This window comes from Scyliorhinus torazame, chromosome 10 (assembly GCF_047496885.1).
Source record: "Scyliorhinus torazame isolate Kashiwa2021f chromosome 10, sScyTor2.1, whole genome shotgun sequence".
NCBI lineage: Eukaryota > Metazoa > Chordata > Chondrichthyes > Carcharhiniformes > Scyliorhinidae > Scyliorhinus > Scyliorhinus torazame.
This window is the reverse complement of record NC_092716.1, coordinates 208,895,837-208,915,830: the sequence shown is the minus strand read 5'-3', so window position 1 is coordinate 208,915,830 and position 19,994 is coordinate 208,895,837. Positions and strand designations below refer to the sequence as shown.

The 19,994-nt window shown below is 49.7% G+C and overlaps 1 protein-coding gene across 1 annotated transcript in view; it reads right to left on the bottom strand.

Annotated features, from left to right (window-relative positions):
- Positions 1-14,901, bottom strand: part of saxo4 (stabilizer of axonemal microtubules 4) — a 344,826-nt gene extending 329,925 nt beyond the window's left edge. Inside the window, exon 1 of the mRNA XM_072466827.1 lies at positions 14,851-14,901. The gene's annotated coding sequence lies outside the window, so the exon portion shown is untranslated. The remainder of the gene's footprint in view (positions 1-14,850) is intronic.
- Positions 14,902-19,994: the final 5,093 nt, after the last annotated feature.

Genomic DNA, 19,994 nt, shown 5'->3' with positions numbered 1-19,994 from the left:
ATGTCACGGGGAACCGCAAGTCAGTGGGTTCTCACTTCCTCGCCGACGTCTATACCGGCAACTTCCCTTTCCTCAGGGTTGCCAAACAACTCCGGTGCTTGCTGCTCTGACATAGTGAGGGACCGCAGGTCCTGCTGTCTCCCTCCAGTTTTCTCCTGGCGGTTATGGGCGGCCTTCTCCCGGTGGGGGGTAAACAGAAAACGACAGTGTTGGACAGTCCAATGCATGGAGCCCAGGGGGTGGGTAGCTGGTGGCCTCATTAGCCAGGGCCATGGTGGCCGGTATGGGTGCTGGCATGTGAGGCAGGGTGAGGGTTCGGCTGTTTTCCGGGTGGGCAAGGGGGGTCACGGGTGTGTGGGACGGGGGTTGGTGCCAGGGACACAGTGCTATCTACTCACCCTGGCCATCCTGAGGAGGTCATGCAGTTTTTTTCCTGCTCTGCAGGCTGGTCCGTATAGTGTTACTGGTGGTGCAGACCGCCTCTGCCACCTGCGCCCTGGCACGGCGAACAGTGGTGGCCAGCAGCCTGCTTCCCGGTCCAAGGTAAAGGGTAGCCCACCTCTCCTCCACAGTGTCCAGGAGTGTCTCCAGCCCCGCATCCGTGAAGCGTGGGACTGCACGTCTTGCTGCCATCTTGTTGTCTGGGATGAGTGTGTGTGGGGAGTGAAGTGTGTCTGTGCGGCTGCAGTTTGTCAGCCTCCTGAGTGCCAATCCCGAATCCAGCACCGTTTCTCATTGGAATCAATTGTATTCCACATAGTGCGGGTGCTAGCCCCTGCCAATCGCTGAACCAGTCCAGGTGCGGTGCCAGTTTGGATGTTGTGGAAGTCCACGTGCGCTACCCCAACATCAACACTTTGGTCTCAGGAACGGAGAATCCAGCCGACAATGTTTTGACCTCAACTATTTCAAGTTGTGATGACAAGTTGCATAGGGTCATCACTCTCTGGGTGAAGAAACGTCTCCTCATCTCTGTCCTAAATGGTCTACCTCGTATCCTCAGACTGTGACCCCTGGTTCTGGGCACACCCACCATCAGGAACTTCGGGAACATCCTTCCTGAATATACCCTGTCTAATCCTGTTAGAATTTTATAGGTTTCGATGAGATCCCCCTCATTGTCCAGTAACTTCATGAAACATTAACTCTGTTTCTCTCTTCACAGATGCAGTCTGACCTGTTGAGTAGTTCCAGCACTTTTTGTTTTCATTTCAGACTTGGAGCATCCAAAGTATTTAGCTTTTGTATTGACGCAGTACTCTAGGTGTGGTCTCACCAACACGCTGTACATTTGTAACAAGTCTTTCCTACTCATACACGCAATCCCTTTTGAAATAAAAGGCAATATTCCATTTGATGTACCTGCATGTTAATATTTTGTCTTTCACATATGAGGACACCCAGATTCCTCTGTACTGCTGAATTCAGTCGTCTTTATCCATGTAAATGTTATTGGCTTTTCTATTCTTCTAGCCAAATTTTTCCATTATACGCTATCTGCCAATTTTTTGCCCACACCCGCATCCCTTTGCAGACCCTAGGTGGTATTTAATGGAGGAGATTGGGGGAGGGGGGGTCCTGCCCACTCGCGGGAGAACCTGCTGCACTCCCTCTTTCCGGGAAGGATCACCAAATTAAGTGCCAATAAGTAATTTAACTGGACGGCAGCAGCAGGCTTTCTCTGGGATCAATGACCTGGGGGGCAGAAGCCCTGTCTGCCAAGAGCTACCAGCCAATCAAAAGCCAGCAGCTCTTCATTGCTCAGCAGAGCCACTGGCTGCTGCCAGTACGGCTACTACCCAACACCTATGGTAACCGATAAACCAAGGCACACTTTAGTGATGGTGGAATGGTGTCAAGGGTGGGTTGGGGTCACAGGGGCAGGGGAGAAGTGGGCTAGCAGCGAGAGAAAAGCAACGGCTCTCAGAGGATCGCCTTATTCCCAATGTCAGGTCCATCGATCAGGCATTGAATGAATTTGAATGAGGCACTTCCCCCTGCCGCTACCCCCACAAACAACACTAACAGGGTTTGCTTTTCAGGCTTCCCACAGACAAGATGCTGCCTGCTGTTGGGTGAATCCCAGCAGTGGTGGGGTGACACCTTTAAATGGGCAGGGTGGCAGTGGGGTCCCCGCCTGCCACCCTCACCATGAATCTAGATTACAATTGGCTGAGACCTCATTATGATCTCTGTTGCACCTCACTAATCACAGTTTGCCAACCGGAAAATGACCCATTCAGCCAGATTTGCTGTTTTTTATTTGTTAGCCAATCCTCTATCCATGCAAATATCCCACAATCCAAGACGTTGTAACCTTTTAATGTGGCACCTTATTGAATGCCCACAATGGCAGGACCCAGTCTAGCACAGCTAAGTGAGGTTAAGAATCCCCTTAGCTGTGCTCGTGCCGTATCTAACAGCCACCCGGCACCTATCGGCCTCGCTGAGGAGACCCAAGCTGGGCGCCATTCAGTACTGTTCCCCACAAATGGGGAACAGGCGGAACAGTACCTGTGGGGTCTCCCAGGCAATCAGAGGCCCCCGAGTGGTCGGCCTCTGGTAGGGTGGCAACCCGGCACAGCTGGTGCTATCTGGGCACATTGGCACTGGCACCTTGGCAGTGCTATCTGGGCATCCTGGCAATGCCACCCATGTGCCAACATGACACTGCCAGGGTGTCCAGGTGGCACTGCCAGGCTGGTATTTTTCCCACAACGGGATCGGGTCCAGGGATGCCCTGCCTGTTTGAGGTGAGGTACGGGGGGGCTTCAATGAGTTGGGACTTGGGTGGGTCTGGGGGTTGCGTCGGAGGGGGGGGGTCGATGGCATGGAGGAACTCCTCAGTGCCAAAATTATGCTAAGTATGACCTTGGGGGGTTGTTTCCTGCCAGGATACTAAAAATAAGCAGGGTGCCGTTAGATAGTGGGTCGTTAGATAGGTCGTTCCTGGCACTGCAATCCCACCCAGAACTGATTCTTTTTTGGGGGTTAGATTGCGCCTATTGTAAGCCTTTTCTTTCAATTTGATAACATCCTTAACTTATTAAGTGAAATCATTTTCTGAGTCCATTTTATCCAACTTCATACCTTTGTAATTGGATTCAGGTTAAGTTTAAGGCATAGTTTAAGACCCAAGTTTTCCACCTTCAAACTGAAAATCAATCGAGTTACAATCACTTTTCCCAAGAGGATACTTTACGATGAGATTGCGAATTAATCCTGTCTCATGACACACAATCTGATCCCTGGTTGGTTCCACAATGTACTTTTAGAAAAAACTGACCCAAATACACTTGATAAACTCGTTTTCAAGACTACCTTTGCCAAAGGTCAGGAATAAAAGAATGGCTAGGGTAAGAGTAGGGCCAGTCAAGGACAGTAGCAGGAAGTTGTGCGTGGAGTCCGAGGAGATAGGAGAGGTGCTAAATGAATATTTTTTGTCAGTATTCACACAGGAAAAATATAGTGTTGTCGAGGAGAACACTGACATTCAGGCTACTAGACTAGAAAGGCTTGAGGTTCATAAGGAGGAGGTGTTAGCAATTCTGGAAAGTGTGAAAATAGATAAGTCCTCTGGGCCGGATGGGATTTATTCTAGGATTCTCTGGGAAGCTAGGGAGGAGATTGATGAGCCTTTGGCTTTGACTTTTAAGTCATCTTTGTCTACAGGAATAGTGCCAGAAGACTGGAGGATAGCAAATGTTGTCCCCTTGTTCAAGAAGGGGGGTAGAGATAACCCCGGTAACTATAGACCAGTGAGCCTTACTTCTGTTGTGGGCAAAATCTTGGAAAGGTTTATAAAAGATAGGATGTATAATCATCTGGAAAGGAATAATTTGATTAGAGATAGTCAATACGGTTTTGTGAAGGGTAGGTCGTGCCTCACAAACCTTATTTTCTTAAAAAAAATATATTTATTAAAGATTTTTAATACAATTTTTCTCCCTTACAAACAATAACCCCCCCCCCCCCCCCCACCCCCGTAACAAAAAAAACAAGAAATTGCGCAGAGCAAGATATATACATGGCAAAATGTTATATTTACACAGCTTTGTACACTGGCTCTCTCCCGTACGTGCCAGTTTCCCCAACCCTTCATGTTATCTCTTGCTCACCCACCCTCCCAGGCAGTCCCCCCTTCCCCCCCCCGCCCCAAGGTTGCTGCTGCTGACCGACCTTCCTCTAACGCTCCGCGAGATAGTCTAGGAACGGTTGCCACCGCCTGTAGAACCCCTGCGCAGACCCTCTCAAGGCGAACTTAATCCTCTCCAACATTATGAACCCAGCCATATCATTTATCTAGGCCTCCAGGCTGGGGGGCTTTGCCTCCTTCCACATTAGCAAGATCCTTCGCCGGGCTACTAGGGACGCAAAGGCCAGAATGCCGGCCTCCTTCACCTCCTGCACTCCCGGTTCGTCCACTACTCGAAATATTGCTAGCCCCAGCTTGGCTTGACCCAGACTTTCACCACCTGAGATATTGCTCCCGCCACTCCTCTCCAGAACCCCTCCAGTGCCGGGCATGACCAAAACATATCGGCATGGTTCGCCGGGCTCCCTGAGCACCTTCCACATCTGTCCTCCACCCCAAAGAACCTACTCAACCTCGCCCCCGTCAAGTGCGCTCTGTGGACCACCTTAAATTGTATCAGGCTGAGCCTGGCACACGAGGAGGAGGAATTAACCCTACCTAGGGCATCAGCCCACGGACCTTCCTCGATCTCCTCCCCCAGCTCCTCGTCCCATTTACCCTTCAACTGTTCTACCAGCGCTTCCCTCTCTTCTTTCAACTCCTGGTGTATTTCCGACACCTTGCCCTCCCTGACCCATACACCCGAGATCACCCTATCTTGAACTTCTTGTGCCGGGAGCAACGGGAATTCCCTCACCTGTCGCCTCACAAAAGCCTTCACCTGTCTAAAGGCATTTCTCGGGGGTAACTCAAACTTCTCCTCCAGTGCCCCTAGGCTCGCAAACGTCCCGTCAATGAACAGGTCCCCCATTCTTCCAATCCCCGCCCGATGCCAGCTCTGGAACCCCCCGTCCATCTTCCACAGGACAAACCGGTGGTTACCCCTGATCGGGGACCACACCGATGCTCCCATTTCACCCCGGTGCCGTCTCCACTGGCCCCAGATCCTTAGCGTTGCCGCCACCACCAGGCTCGTGGTATACTTTGTCGACGAGAGCGGCAGCGGTGCCGTCACCAACGCCCCCAGGCTCGTTCCTTTACAGGACGCCATCTCCATCCTCTTCCATGCCGCCCCCTCTCCCTCCATAACCCACTTGCGGATCATCGCCACATTTGCTGCCCAGTAGTGGCTCCCCAGGTTTGGCAGCGCCAACCCTCCTCGGTCCCTACTGCATTCCAGGAACCCTCTCCTTACTCTCGAGGTCTTATTCGCCCACACAAACCCCATAATACTCCTGCCTACTCTCTTAAAAAAGGCCTTAGTGATCACGATGGGAAGGCACTGAAACACAAACAGAAACCTCGGAAGGACCACCATTTTGACCGACTGCACTCTACCCGCCAGCGAGAGCGGTAGCATGTCCCATCTTTTGAAATTCTCCTCCATTGCTCCACCAACCTCGTCAGATTCAGTTTATGTAGGGTCCCCCAACTCCTGGCTATCTGGATCCCCAGATACCGAAAGCTCCCCTCCGCCCTCCTCAGCGGTAGGTCCCCTATCCCTCTTTCTTGGTCCCCCGCCTGTAATACAAAGAGCTCACTCTTCCCTACATTGAGCTTATAGCCCGAAAACTCCCTTAGAGTCTGCGTGACCTCCACCATCCCCTCCATTGGATCCGCCACGTACAGCAACAGGTCATCCGCATATAGCGACACCCGATGCTCTTCTCCCCCTCGGACCACCCCCCTCCATTTATTAGACTCCCTCAATGACATGGCCAATGGTTCGATCGCCAATGCGAACAACAGGGGGGACAGGGGGCACCCCTGCCTCGTCCCTCGGTACAGTCGAAAGTACTCCGACCTCCGCCGGTTCGTCACTACACTCGCCATCGGGGCCCTGTAAAGGAGCTTAATCCAACTGATAAACCCTCCCCCGAACCCAAACCTACGCAGCACCTCCCAGAGGTACTCCCACTCTACTCAGTCAAAGGCCTTCTCCGCGTCCATAGCTGCCACTATCTCCGCCTCTCCCTCCTCCGATGGCATCATTATCACGTTTAAGGGCTGCCGCACATTGGTGTTTAGTTGCCTGCCCTTTACAAATCCCGTCTGGTCCTCGTGGATTACCCCCGGGACACAGTCCTCGATCCTCGTGGCCAGCACTTTTGCCAGCAACTTTGCATCCACATTGAGGAGCGAGATCGGCCTGTACGATCCACATTGCAGTGGGTCCTTGTCCCGCTTTAGGATCAAAGAAATTGTCGCTTCCGACATTGTCGGGGGCAGGGTCCCCTCCTCTCTTGCCTCATTAAAGGTCCTCACCAGTAGCGGGGCCAACAGGTTTACGTACTTCCTGTAGAACTCCACCGGGAACCCGTCCGGCCCCGGGGCCTTCCCCGCCTGCATACTCCCCAAATCCTTGCTCAGCTCCTCCAACCCAATTGGTGCCCCCAAACCAGCCACCTCTTGCTCCTCCACCCTCTGGAATCTCAGCTGATCTAGGAATCGGCTCATCCCCTCTTACCCCGCTGGGGGCTGGGATCTGTACAGCTCTTCATAAAAGGCCTTAAATACCTTGTTTATTTTCGTCGCACTCCGAACCGTGGCTCCCCTTCCATCTTTGACTCCCCCTATTTCCCTCGCTGCCATCCTCTTACGGAGCTGGTGTGCCACATTCGACTAGCCTTTTCCCCATACTCGTAGGTCGCCCCTGCGCTTTCCTCCACTGTGCCTCCGCCTTCCCTGTGGTCAACAGGTCAAACTCCGTCTGGAGCCGTCGTCTTTCCCCAAGCAATCTTTCCTCCGGGGCCTCTGCGTATCTTCTGTCCACTCTCAAAATCTCCCCCACTAACCTCTCCCTTTCCATACCCTCTGTCTTCTCCCTATGAGCCCTAATGGAGATTAGCTCTCCCCTGATCACCGCCTTCAACGCCTCCCATACCACCCCCACCCGCACCTCCCCGTTGTCGTTGGCCTCCAAGTACCTTTCGATACACCCCCTCACCTTCCCACACACCACCTCGTCCGCCAACAGTCCCACATCCAGGCGTTGGTCCCTCGCCTCTCCCAGCTCCAGTTCCACCCAGTGCGGGGCATGGTCCGAAACGGCTATGGCCGAATACTCCGTCCCCTCCACCCTCGGGATGAGCGCCCTACCCAGAACAAAGAAATCTATCCGGGAGTAGGCTTTGTGTACATGGGAGAAGAAAGAAAATTCCCTGGCCTGCAGCCTTGCAAACCGTCATGGGTCCACTCCCCCCATCTGATCCATAGAGGCCGCCGGCCTCTTTCCAGTCCTTGATTTGGAGCGGTCCAGTGCTGGATCCAACACTGTATTGAAGTCCCCTCCCAGTATCAGGCCTCCTATCTCCAGGTCCGGAATGTGCCCCAACATGCGCTTCATGAATCCTGCATCATCCCAGTTCGGGGCGTATACGTTTACCAACACCACCCACGTCCCTTGCAGCCTACCGCTCACCATTACGTATCGCCCTCCATTGTCCGCTGCAATAGTCTTGGCCTCAAATGACACCCGCTTTCCCACCAATATTGCCACCCCTCTATTCTTCGCGTCCAGTCCCGAGTGGAATACCTGTCCTACCCACCTCTTCTGTGTCCCATTCCCTTTCGGCCAGTGCAGCAGCAACCCTCCCCCCCCCCCCCCCGCTTCCCCCCTCCCCTTCCCCCCCCCCGCTAGACCCCTGTCTAGCTTTTTTGCTCCCCCCATGTCACTCCCGTAAGTCAGCTGACGCCTGCTGACCCCGGCTTCCCCCGCCGTCCCATTGACCTCCCCGTGTGGGAGTCTCCCAATCAATATGCATTCCTTTGTTCCCCTTCCCGCGCACGGGAAAAAAAAACCCGCGCTTTCCAAAGCCCACTCCGCCCCCTCTGGCGCAGCTCCTATCGCGGCCTTGTCTCTCTCCCCCAGCCGATGTAACATTTCCTGCGCGTGATTAACCCCCTATATACAACAACCATCACACATCAAACCTCAAACATCCCCCGCACCCTCACAAACCCTCAGTTAGAGTCCAACTTTTCGGCTTGTACAAAGGTCCACGCCTCTACAGGCGTTTCAAAGTAATAGTGTTGGCCCTTGTATGTGACCCACAGTCGCGCTGGCTGCAGCATTCCGAATTTCACTTCTTTCCGGTACAACGCCACTTTGGCCTGGTTGAAACCCGCTCTCCGCTTTGCAACCTCCGTGCTCCAGTCCGGGTGTATTCGGATCTCTGCACTGTCCCACTTACTGCTCCGCTCCTTCTTGGCCCATCTCAGGTCCCACTCTCTGTCCGTGAACCGGTGGAACCTCACCACCATCGCCCTTGGCGGCTCATTTGCCTGGGGCTTCTTCGCCAGCACCCGACGTGCCCCGTCCAACTCCAGCGGCCTCAAAGGGGCCTTCGTGCCCATCATCGCCTCGAGCATCGTGCTCGCGTATGCCCCGGCATCGGCCCCCTCCACTCCCTCAGGGAGACCCAGGATTCGCAGATTCTTTCTCCTCGACCTGTTCTCCAGGTCTTCGAGTCTTCCCGCCCACCTCTTGTGTAGCACCTCGTTCTGCTCCACTCTCACCGCCAGGCCCACAGGCTCGTCCTCGTTCTGACTGACTCTTTTCTGTACCTCCTGGATCTTAACCTCTTGGGCCTTCTGGGTGATCCCGAGTCCTTCAATTGCCGAAAGCATAGGCGCCAACATCTCCTTGCGCATCTCCTCGCGCTGTTCCTGCAGCTCCCCTTTGTCCCTGGCCGCCGCCATTTTGTTTTCTTTCCCTCACTTCTCCCGTTGCTCCAGTGCCGCTCCTTTGGCCGTTACACTTCTGGTCCGTTTCATAGAAGTTGGAGGGGGACCCCTCTCTTCCCTTCCCCACGGGTTGCGTCAAAAATAGTTCCGTTGGGGCTCCTCTAATGAGCCCGAAAGTCCGTGGTAGCGGGAGCCTCCGAATCGTGCGGCTTAGCTCCGCATAGCCGCAACCGGAAGTCCCCTCACAAACCTTATTGAGTTCTTTGAGAAGGTGACCAAACAGGTGGATGAGGCAGTTGATGTGGTGTATATGGATTTCAGTAAACCGTTTGATAAGATTCCCCACGGTAGGCTACTGCAGAAAATACGGAGGCATGGGATTCAGGGTGATTTAGCTAGCTGGAAGAAGGCAAAGGGTGGTGGTTGATGGGAAATGTTCAGACTGGAGTCCAGTTACTCGTGGTGTACCACAAGGATCTGTTTTGGGTCCACTGCTGTTTGTCATTTTTATAAATGACCTGGAGGAGGGCGTAGAAGGATGGGTGAGTAAATTTGCAGGTGACACTAAAGTCGGTGGAGTTGTGGACAGTGCGGAAGGATGTTACAAGTTACAGAGGGACATAGATAAGCTGCAGCGCTGAGCTGAGAGGTGGCAAATGGAGTTTAATGCAGAAAAGTGTGAGGTGATTCCTTTTGGAAGGAATAACAGGAAGACAGAGTACTGGGCTAATGGTAAGATTCTTGGCAGTGTGGATGAGCAGAGAGATCTCGGTGTCCATGTACATAGACCCCTGAAAGTTGCCACCCAGGTTGAGAGGGTTGTTAAGAAGGCGTATGGTGTGTTAGCTTTTATTGGTACAGGGATTGAGTTTCGGAGCCATGAGTTCATGTTGCAGCTGTACAAAACTCTGGTGCGGCCGCATTTGGAGTATTGCGTGCAATTCTGGTCGCCGTATTATAGGAAGGATGTGGAAGCATTGGAAAGGGTGCAGAGGAGATTTACCAGAATGTTGCCTGGTATGGAGGGAAGATCTTATGAGGAAAGGCTGAGGGACTTGAGGCTGTTTTTCGTTAGAGAGAAGAAGTTTAAGAGGTGACTTAATTGAGGCATAGAAGATGATCAGATGATTGGATAGGGTGGACAGTGAGAGTCCTTTTCCTCGCATGGTGATGTCTAGCACAAGGGGACATAGCTTTAAATTGACGGGAGATAGATATAGGACAGATGCCAGAGGTAGGTTCTTTATTCAGAGAGTAGTAAGGGCGTGGAATGTCCTGCCTGTAACAGTAGTGGACTCGCCAACACTAAGGGCATTCAAATGGTCATTGGATAGACATATGGATGATAAGGGAATAGTGTAGATGGGCTTTACAGTGGTTTCACAGGTCGGCGCAACATCGAGGGCTGAAGGGCCTGTACTGCGCTGTAATGTTCTATGTTCTATGTTCTAAGTGTTAAAAATCTGCACATATATAATGTAGCAGCTGCATAACTAAACAACACTCGGATCACAGATCAATTTGATGTCAAACGTAAGTTTGTTTAAATATTTTCATTAAAATGCTGACAAATTCACAACTACCTACACAATTTTAAGTTTGGCTAACTTGCCTTTTCTATCACAGGATGGTGGGAAGGGGTGGAAAGGTGTAGTTGAAGGGAGTGGTGATACAAACAGTACATCCGGGCATCCTCAATGATGAGTCACCCTGCTGTTAATGATCCTTAAATTTCTGATATGTTAAATACTCCTGCATTGTTCAAAAATACAGTGCCGATATTAGACTCAGAGGGAAAGCCATCTAAGTGCTAGCCTGCAATGACTCTAGGACCATTTGGGCCCATTGTCACAACTTTGCGGTCCACTGTCTGGTTGGCACTCTTCTTTCAGCTGACAGAGTAAAAGCTTGGGGTACAACATCATCTTTACTAATGCTGGCTCTTTCTTTCCACATTTTGCAGAATTTAAACTTTGACTGCCTTGGGATTTCAACTTATAGTTTCAGAATGTTTAGTTCAGTATTATAACCATCCCAACACCAACATGCAGCAAGACCTGGACAACATTCAGGCTTGGGTGATTAAGTAGCAAGTAACATTTGGCCACACAAGTGCCATGCATTCATCATCTCCAACATGAGAGGATGTAATTATTTCCACTTGACAATCAATGGCATTGCCATCTCAGAATCTCCTACTATCAACATCCGGGGGGCAAGCACTGACCAGGTACTGAACTGGGCCAACCATATAAATACTGTGGCTATAGGAACAGTAAGAAGTCTTACAACACCAGGTTAAAGTCCAACAGGTTTGTTTTGAATCACTAGCTTTCAGAGCGCAGCTCCTTCCTCAGGTGAGTGAAGAGGTGGGAACTCGACACGTATGCTCAAGCCATCAGAGTCACGTCAATGCCAGATTCATCAGTCGCATTCATAATACAACCCCGAACGTCAACCAAGCACAACGCAACGCCATCTGCGCTCTCGACCAACCGCAACATCGTCATCAAACCAGCAGACAAAGGAGGGGCCACCATCATACTGAACAGAATGGACTACTACAAAGAAGTGTACCGACAACTCAACAACCAGGAACACTACAGGCAGTTACCTGCAGATCCGACCAAGGAACACAGCCGCCAACTCAACAGACTGATCAAGGCCTTGGATCCAGACCATCCTACGTGCTCTCATCCCACATACTCTCCGTGTTGGAGATCTCTTCTGCCTCCCAAAAATACACAAGGCCAACACACCAGGCCGTCCTATCGTATCAGGCAATGGGACCCTGTGTCAGAACCTCTCTGGCTACACAAAGGGCATCTTGAAACCCATCGTACAGGGAACCTCCAGCTTCTGTCGCGAGACGGCGGATTTCTTACAGAAACTCAGCACTCATGGACTAGTTGAACAAGAAACATTCCTCGTCACAATGGACGTCTCGGCACTCTACATCAGCAACCCCCATGACGACAGCATTGCTGCAACAGCCTCAGTACTCAACACCGACAATTGCCAGTCTCCAGATGCAATTCTACAACTCATCCACTTTGTCCTGATCAAAACGTCTTCACCTTCGACAACAGGTTTTTCATCCAGACATGCGGAACAGCCATGGGGACCAAATTCGCACCTCAATACGCCAACATCTTCATGCACAAGTTCGAACAAGACCTGCTCACCGCACAGGACCTTCAATCGACGTCATACACCAGATACATCAATGACAATTTTTTCCTTTGGACCCACGGCAAAGAATCACCGAAACGAGTGCACAATGACATCAATAAGTTCCATCCCACCATCAGATGCACCATAGACTACTCTCCTGAATCGGTGGCATTCTTGGACACACGCATCTCCATGAAGCACTTTGCTTTACCGCAAGCCCACGGATAATCTCACGATGCTCCACTTCTCCAGCTTCCACCCTAAACACATTAAAGAAGCCATCCCCTATGGACAAGCCCTCCGTATACACAGGATCTGCTCAGATGAGGAGGAACATAACAGACATCTACAGATGGTGCAAGACGCCCTTGTAAGAATGGGATATGGCGCTTGACTCATCGATCGACAGTTCCAACGCGTCATAGCAAAAAACCGCACCGACCTCCTCAGAAGACAAACACGGGACACAACCGACAGAGTACCCTTCGTGATCCAGAACTTCCCCGGAGCGGAGAAACTACGATATCTTCTTCACTGCCTTCAACACGTCATCGATGAAGACGAACATCTTTCCAAGGCCATCCCCACACCCCCACTACTTGCCTTCAAACAACCACGCAACCTCAAACAGACCATTGTTTGAAGCAAACTACCCAGCCTTCAGAACAGGCAACCTTTCCAAGGCGTGACAGATCATCGACATGGAAACCACCATTACACGTGAGAACACCACCCACCAGGTACGCAGTACATACTCGTGCGACTCAGCCAATGTTATCTACCTCATACGCTGCAGGAAAGGATGTACCGAAGCGTGGCACATTGGCGAGACCATGCTGACGCTGCGACAATGGATGAACGGATTTCACGCAATAACCGTCACGCAGGAATGTCCCCTTCCAGTCGGGGAACATTTCAGCAGTCAAGGCATTCAGCCTCTGATCTTCAGGTAAATGTTCTCCAAGGCGGCCTTCAGGACGCGCGACAACGCAGAATCGCCTAGCAGAAACTGATAGCCAAGTTCCATACGCATGAGTACAGCCTCAACCGGGACCTTGGATTCATGTCGCGTTACATTCACCCCCCCCACCATCTGGCCTGGGCTTGCAAAATCCCACCAACTGTCCTGGCTTGAGACAATTCACACCTCTTTAAACTGTGATTATCCCTCTCTCAGTCGCAGCGTCTGGACCTGTAAAGACTTAATTACCTGCAAAGACCCCCAATTCAAAGTATCATCTTGCGTCATTGACTTTGGCTTTATATGCGGTTGTGAAACCCACCTCTTCACTCACCTGAGGAAGGAGCTGCGCTCCGAAAGCTAGTGATTCCAAACAAACCTGTTGGACTTTAACCTAGTATTGTAAGACTTCTTACCGTGCCCACCCCAGTCCAATGCCGGTATCACCACATCATGGCTATAAAAATAGGTCAGAGTCTGAGGATTCTCTGGCGAGTAACTCACCTGACTCCACAAAGCTTTTCATCCGACAAGGCACAAGTAAGAAATGTGGTGGCATGCTCTCTATATGCCTGGCTAAATGCAGCCCTGGCACGCAAGGAGCTCAACACCATACAAGATAAAGAAACCACTTGAATTGTACCCCATCCAACCCCTTAAACAATAATTTCCTTCATCAGCAGTGCAGACTAGCAACAATATGTACCATCTACAATATGAATTGTAACAACTCACCAAGGCTCTTTTGACAGCACTTTCCAAACTCACCACTTTTACCAGTTAAAAGGACAAGGGCAGGAGGCAAATGGGAACACCATCACCTGCAATTTCCTCTCCAAGTCACACACTACCCTGGTTTTGAACATTATCTTTACGGCCGCTGAGTCAATATCGTGGAACTCCTTCCGTCAGAACGCTGTGGGTATACGTACACCACATGGACTGTTCAAGAGGGCAGCTCATGCCACGTTCCCAAGGACAATTAGGTATGGGCAACAAATGCTGGTAGCCTTGCCAAAAATGCTCACATCCTGTGAATAAATAAAAACAAAAACCCCGAACAGGCCATCTGCCACGAAAAAGTTGTTAACAGAGTCTGTAAAAATAGGGGTGGTGTGGATTATGTTGCAGATTGCAAATGAGGAACAGAAGGAGGAATCCTGAGTCCTTTGAAACAATCGTTAGGAGTGGGCAGCACAGGTGATGGGGATGTGCTGACTTCATTTAAATAGGTCAAAGAGGAATCACATCAAGCACTCCAGGAGAGATAAAATAGTGCAGGAAGATGAAATGTGTCGTCTTTCACATATAATTAATTCATCTGAAATGCATTTACATACACATGTCACAGGCAGGGACACTCGGCACACATGGCTCCGGCAATGAAATGAATAATCAGGTGAGGTGCTTATAATGGAATAAAGTTAATAGTATGGTAGTAGCAAGTTTGGAAAGAGCTCGAATTTCTGATTTATGAAGTTCACAGATGAACTTTAGTACCAGTTTCCCGTGTGCACTGTTTTTAAAAAAAAGTGTTGATGAACACACTGTGGACAGGAACCGGGCACATTCAGCGTGGGACGATGGGAACCTCCAAGATGTGAACTTGATTCCGCCCAATCAGTTGTGAATGTCTCGGTTGTTTTATAAATTTTTGACAGCTTAATGCCCCACATAAAGGTGCGAGGTGCTGAGCTATTTCGACCGTGACACAAAAAATAAAGGCTCAGTTCCCAGGAAGTCGGGGCTGGCAGGGAATTGTGGAAAGTTTTGGAATGCCCTTTCCCCAACCCGTCCTCACTCACTCACTCACTCCCTGACGGGCCGAGTTTACCTGCTGCTGCCCGCTTCCGGATCTCCCTCGCTCCCTCTCTGCCCCCGAACTGCGACGCTTTCTCTGTGTAACCTAGCAACCGTTACCTCGGCAATAGAGACAGAAGTTAATGTGTTGAAAAGTAGCGCCCACAATATTGTGAAACAAAATTCCAGACATAGTCCTCCTACCCAGAAAGAGTGGCAGGTCGCCTTCAAACTTTTACTCTTATAATTCAACAAAAGGTGCATTCTCTTAACAACTGCAGCGTTAATTAACTGCAGGGGGAATGTTTGTGTACAGAACTTAAAGGGTTATAATATCGTCGGACATTTAATACTTTTTAAAAAGTATTAAAATACCCTTCCCCCCCCCCCCCCCTTTCCCGCATTCATTACAACCTTTAAATGATGTGGAGATGCCGGCGTTGGACTGGGGTGAGCACAGTACGAAGTCTTACAACACCAGGTTAAAGTCCAACAGGTTCGTTTCGATGTCACTAGCTTTCGGAGCGCTGCTCCTTCCTCAGGTGAATGCAGATGTCTGTTCCAGAAACACATATGTGTTTCTATATATGTGTTTCTGGAACAGACATCTGCATTCACCTGAGGAAGGAGCAGCGCTCAGAAAGCTAGTGACATCGAAACGAACCTGTTGGACTTTAACCTGGTGTTGTAAGACTTCGTACTGTGCGAACCTTTAAATGCACATTCTTCCAGATTATGTCGCTTGGGTCTTTAACAGTCTACACTGCTTGTGTCAGGTATGATCTTCAACAAGTGAAAATTTTGAAACAATTGTGTAAATAGACAATTATTTTTTTAATTAATTTTTATGGGACGTGGGCTCAACTCACTAGGCCAGCATTTATTGCCCATCCCTAGTTGCCCTTCAGAAGGTACTGGTGAGTTGCCTTCTTGAACTGCTACAGTCATGTGGTGTAGGTATACCCACTGCTATTTGGAGGGAGTCCCGGGATATTGCCACAGTGACAGTGAAGGAACAGTGATATATTTCCATGTCAGGCAGCACGGTGGCACAGTGGGTTAGCCCTGCTGCCTCACGGCGCTGAGGTCCCAGGTTCGATCCCGGCTCTGGGTCACTGTCTGTGTGGAGTTTGCACATTCTCCCCGTGTTTGCGTGGGTTTCACCCCCACAACCCAAAAGATGTGCAGGCTGGTGGATTGGCCATGTTAAATTGCGCCTTAAATGGAAAAAATGAATTGGGTACTCTAAATTTATAATTTTAAAAATATATATTTCCAAGTCAGGGTGGTGAGTCATTTGGAGGGGAACTTTCAGGTGGTGGTGTTACCATGTATTTGCAGCCCTTGGCCTTCTAGATGGTAGTGGTTGTGGATTTGGAAGGTGGTGCCTGAGGAACCTTGGTGAGTTCCTGCACTGCATCATGTCGATTGCTGCTACTGTGGAAGAGTGAATGTTTGTGGAAAGCATACCAATCAAGGAGATGTTTTCTCCTGGATGGTGCCGAGCTGCTGGAGTGCTGTTAGAGCTGCAGTCATCTGGGCAAATGGGGTATGTTCCATCACACTTGTGCTTTGTAGATGGTGGACAGGGTTTGGGGAATCAGGAGGTGAGTTAATCACCACAGGATTCCGAGCCTCTGACCTGCTCTTGTAGCCACAGTATTTATATGACTAGTCCTATTCAGTTTCAAGTCAATGGTAACCCATAGGATGTTGAAAGTGGAGATTTCAGTGACGGTAATGCCATTGAATGTCAAGGGGCGATGATTGTATTCTCTCTTATTGGAGATGGCTGGGGCAGCACGGTGGCGCAGTGGTTAGCACTGGGACTACGGCGCTGAGGACCCGGGTTCGAATCCCAATCCTGGGTCACTGTCCGTGTGGAGCTTGCACATTCTCCCCATGTCTGCGTGGGTTTCACCCCCACAACCCAAAGATGTGCTAGTTAGGTGGATTGGCCACGCTTAATTGCCCCTTAATTGGAAAAAAAATAATTGGGTACTCTAAATTTTTTTTTTTAAATTATTGGAAATGGTCATTGCCTGGCACTTGTGTGGCGTGAATGTTGCCACTCGTTAGCCCAAGTCTGGATATCGTCTAGGTCTTGCTGCATTTGCACATGGACTACTTCAGTTCTGGGGAGTCGGAATGGTGCTGAACATTGTGCAATCATCATTGAACATCCCCACGTCTGACCTTATGTTGGAAGAAGGTAATTGACAAAATCGCTGAAGCTGGTTGGGCCTAGGACGACCCTAAGCAACTCCTACAGAGATATCCTGGGACTGAAATGACGGACCTTCAACAACCATAACCATCTTCCTTTGTACGAGGTACAACTCCAACCAGTGGAGATCATTCCCCATGATTCCCAGAATTTAGCTAGAGCTTCGTGATGCCATACTCGATCAAATGCTGCCTTGATGTCGAGGGCACTCACTCTCACCTCACCTCTGGAGTTCAGCTCTTTTGTCCATGTTTGAACCAAGGCTGTAATGAAGTCCGGTGCTGGGTGACCCTGGCAGAACCCAAACTGAGTGTCAGTGAGCAGGTTATTGCTGAGTAAGTGCTGCTTGATAGCACTGTTGATGACTCTTTCCATCACTTTACTAATGACTGAGAGTAGACTGATAGAGAGGTAATTGGCTGGGTTGGATTTGTCCTGTTTCTTATGTACCGGACACTCCTGGGCAATTTTCTAAATTGCCGGGCAGATGCCAGTATTGTAGCGGTACTGGAACAGCTTGGCTAGGGGTGCAGCAAGTTATGGAGCACAAGTCTTCAATTCTATTGTCAGAATATTGTCAGGGCTCATAGCGTTAGCAGTATCCAGTGCTTTCAGCTGTTTCTTGATATCACGTGGGGTGAATTGATTTGCTGAAGACTGGCATCTGTGATGCTGGGGACCTCTGGAGGAGACCAAGATGGATAATCCACTCGGCATTCCGGCTGAAGATTATTTTGAATGCTTCAGCATTGTCTTTTGCACAGATGTGCAGGGCTCTTCCATCATTGAGGATGAAGGATATTTGTGGAGCCTCCTCCTCCAGTGCGTTTTTTAATTGTCCACCTCCATGCGCGACTGGATCTGGCAGCAGTGCAGAGCATAGATGTAATCCGTTGGTTATGAGATCGCTTAGCTCAGTCTATCACTTGTTGCTTGGCATGCAAGTAGTTCTGTGTTGTAGCTTCACCAAGTTGACAAATCATTTTTCGGTATGTCTGGTGCTCCTCCTGTCATGCCCTCCTGCACTCTTCATTGAACCAGGGTTGATCCCTTAGCTTGGTGGTAATGGTAGAGTGGGAGGATATGCCAAGCCATGAGGTTACAGATTGTGCCTGAATACACATCTGCTGCTGCTGATGACCCACAGCACCTCATGGATGTGTTGAGTTGCTAGGTCTATTCTAAATCTATCCCATTTAGCACGATGGTAATGCCACACAACACAATGGACAGTATCCGCAATGTGAAGATGGGACTTCAATGTTACTTAAGATTGATTGCAGGATTGGAAACCCTTCCTAACATCACTGTGGGTGCACCTACACCACATGGACTGCAGTGGTTCAAGAAGGCAGCTCCCCTCCACCGTCTCAAGGGTGTTTGGGATGCGCAATAAATGCTGGCCTAGCCACTGACGCCCATGCCAGAATGAAAAGATTAATTGAGCTATAAGGAAAGCATGCCAATCCTGGAGATAGCAGGAACAAAGTAATTGGGAATATTCAACACACCCACAGAATTACCACGTCTTTGCATTTATATGGTGCTAAACGTGTGTTGAAATGACCCCGAGCACCTTTTATCGGAAGTGGGGTGCAGTGATAGTTCTTGTGTTGTTATGTAGATAGAAGTGACAAGTTCATCTGGATCAGAATTTTGTTGGAATTCTGTTTGATCTTCCTCCAAAAGGCCAACTTTTCCATTTTGCAATGTTACAGAACCAGTGGGGTCTGATATGGATATTTTCTTTTGAGGAATAATGTTATGTACATGGATGATATGGACAAAAGAGCAGAACTAAAGAGGTAAGGTGGGAGAAACTGCGTTCGACATTAAGGCAGCATTTCACCGACTGGCATTAAGGAACCCTAGCAAAACTGGAGTCAATGAGAATCAGGGGGGAAACTCTCCATTGATTGAAGTCATACCTAACATAATGGAAAATGCGTGAAGTTGTTGGAGGCCAACAAACAGTACTGGGACATCGCCATAGACGTTCCTCAGGATAGTGTACTAGGTTCAACGAGCTTCGGCTGCTTCACCAATGAACTTCCCTCCATCATAAGGTTAGAAGTGGGGATAGTCGCTGATGATTGTGGAATATTCAACACATTTGTGACTCCTCAGATATTGAAACAGTTCATGTCCAAATGCGACAAGACCTGGTTAACATTCAGGCTTAGGTTGATAAGTGGAAAGTAACATACACGCCACGCAAGTGTCAGGTAATGGCCATCTCCAGAAACAAAGGGTGTAACCCTCTTCCCTTGTCATTCAATGGCATTACCATTACTGAATCCCCAACTATCAACATCCTATGGTGGAGGGTTACCATTGACCAAAAAAACTGAACTGGACTTGCCATATAAGTGCTGTGACACGAGCAGGGTAGAGGCTGAGAATTCTGCAGCATTAACTCACCTCCTGACTCCCCAAAGCCTTTCTGCATCTACAAGGCACAAGTTAGTAGTGTGATCGAATACTCTCCACTTGCCTGGATGAGTGCAGCTCCAACAACACTTGAGAAGCTCAATACCATTCAAAAAGTAAGCAGCCCATTGATTGGCACGCCATCCCATCATCTTAAATGATCACTCCCTCCATTATTGACGCAGAGTAATAGCGATATGTACCACCGACATGATGCACTGCAGCAACTCTCCAAGCCTCCTTTGACAGCTGTTTCCAAACTCGTGACCTCTACTGCCTAGAAGAACAAGGGCAGCAGATGCATGGGAACACCATCCCTGCAAGTTCCCCTCCAAACCACACACAATCCTGATTTGGAACAATATTATCGTTTTGTCACTGTTGCTGGCTCAGATTCTGGAACTCCCTTCCAGCACTGTGGCTGTACCTGCACTAGATACTGCAGTAGATCAAGAAGGTGGCTCACCCCCTTCTCAAGGACAATTAGAGATGGGCAATAAATGCTACCCCTGCTACCCATG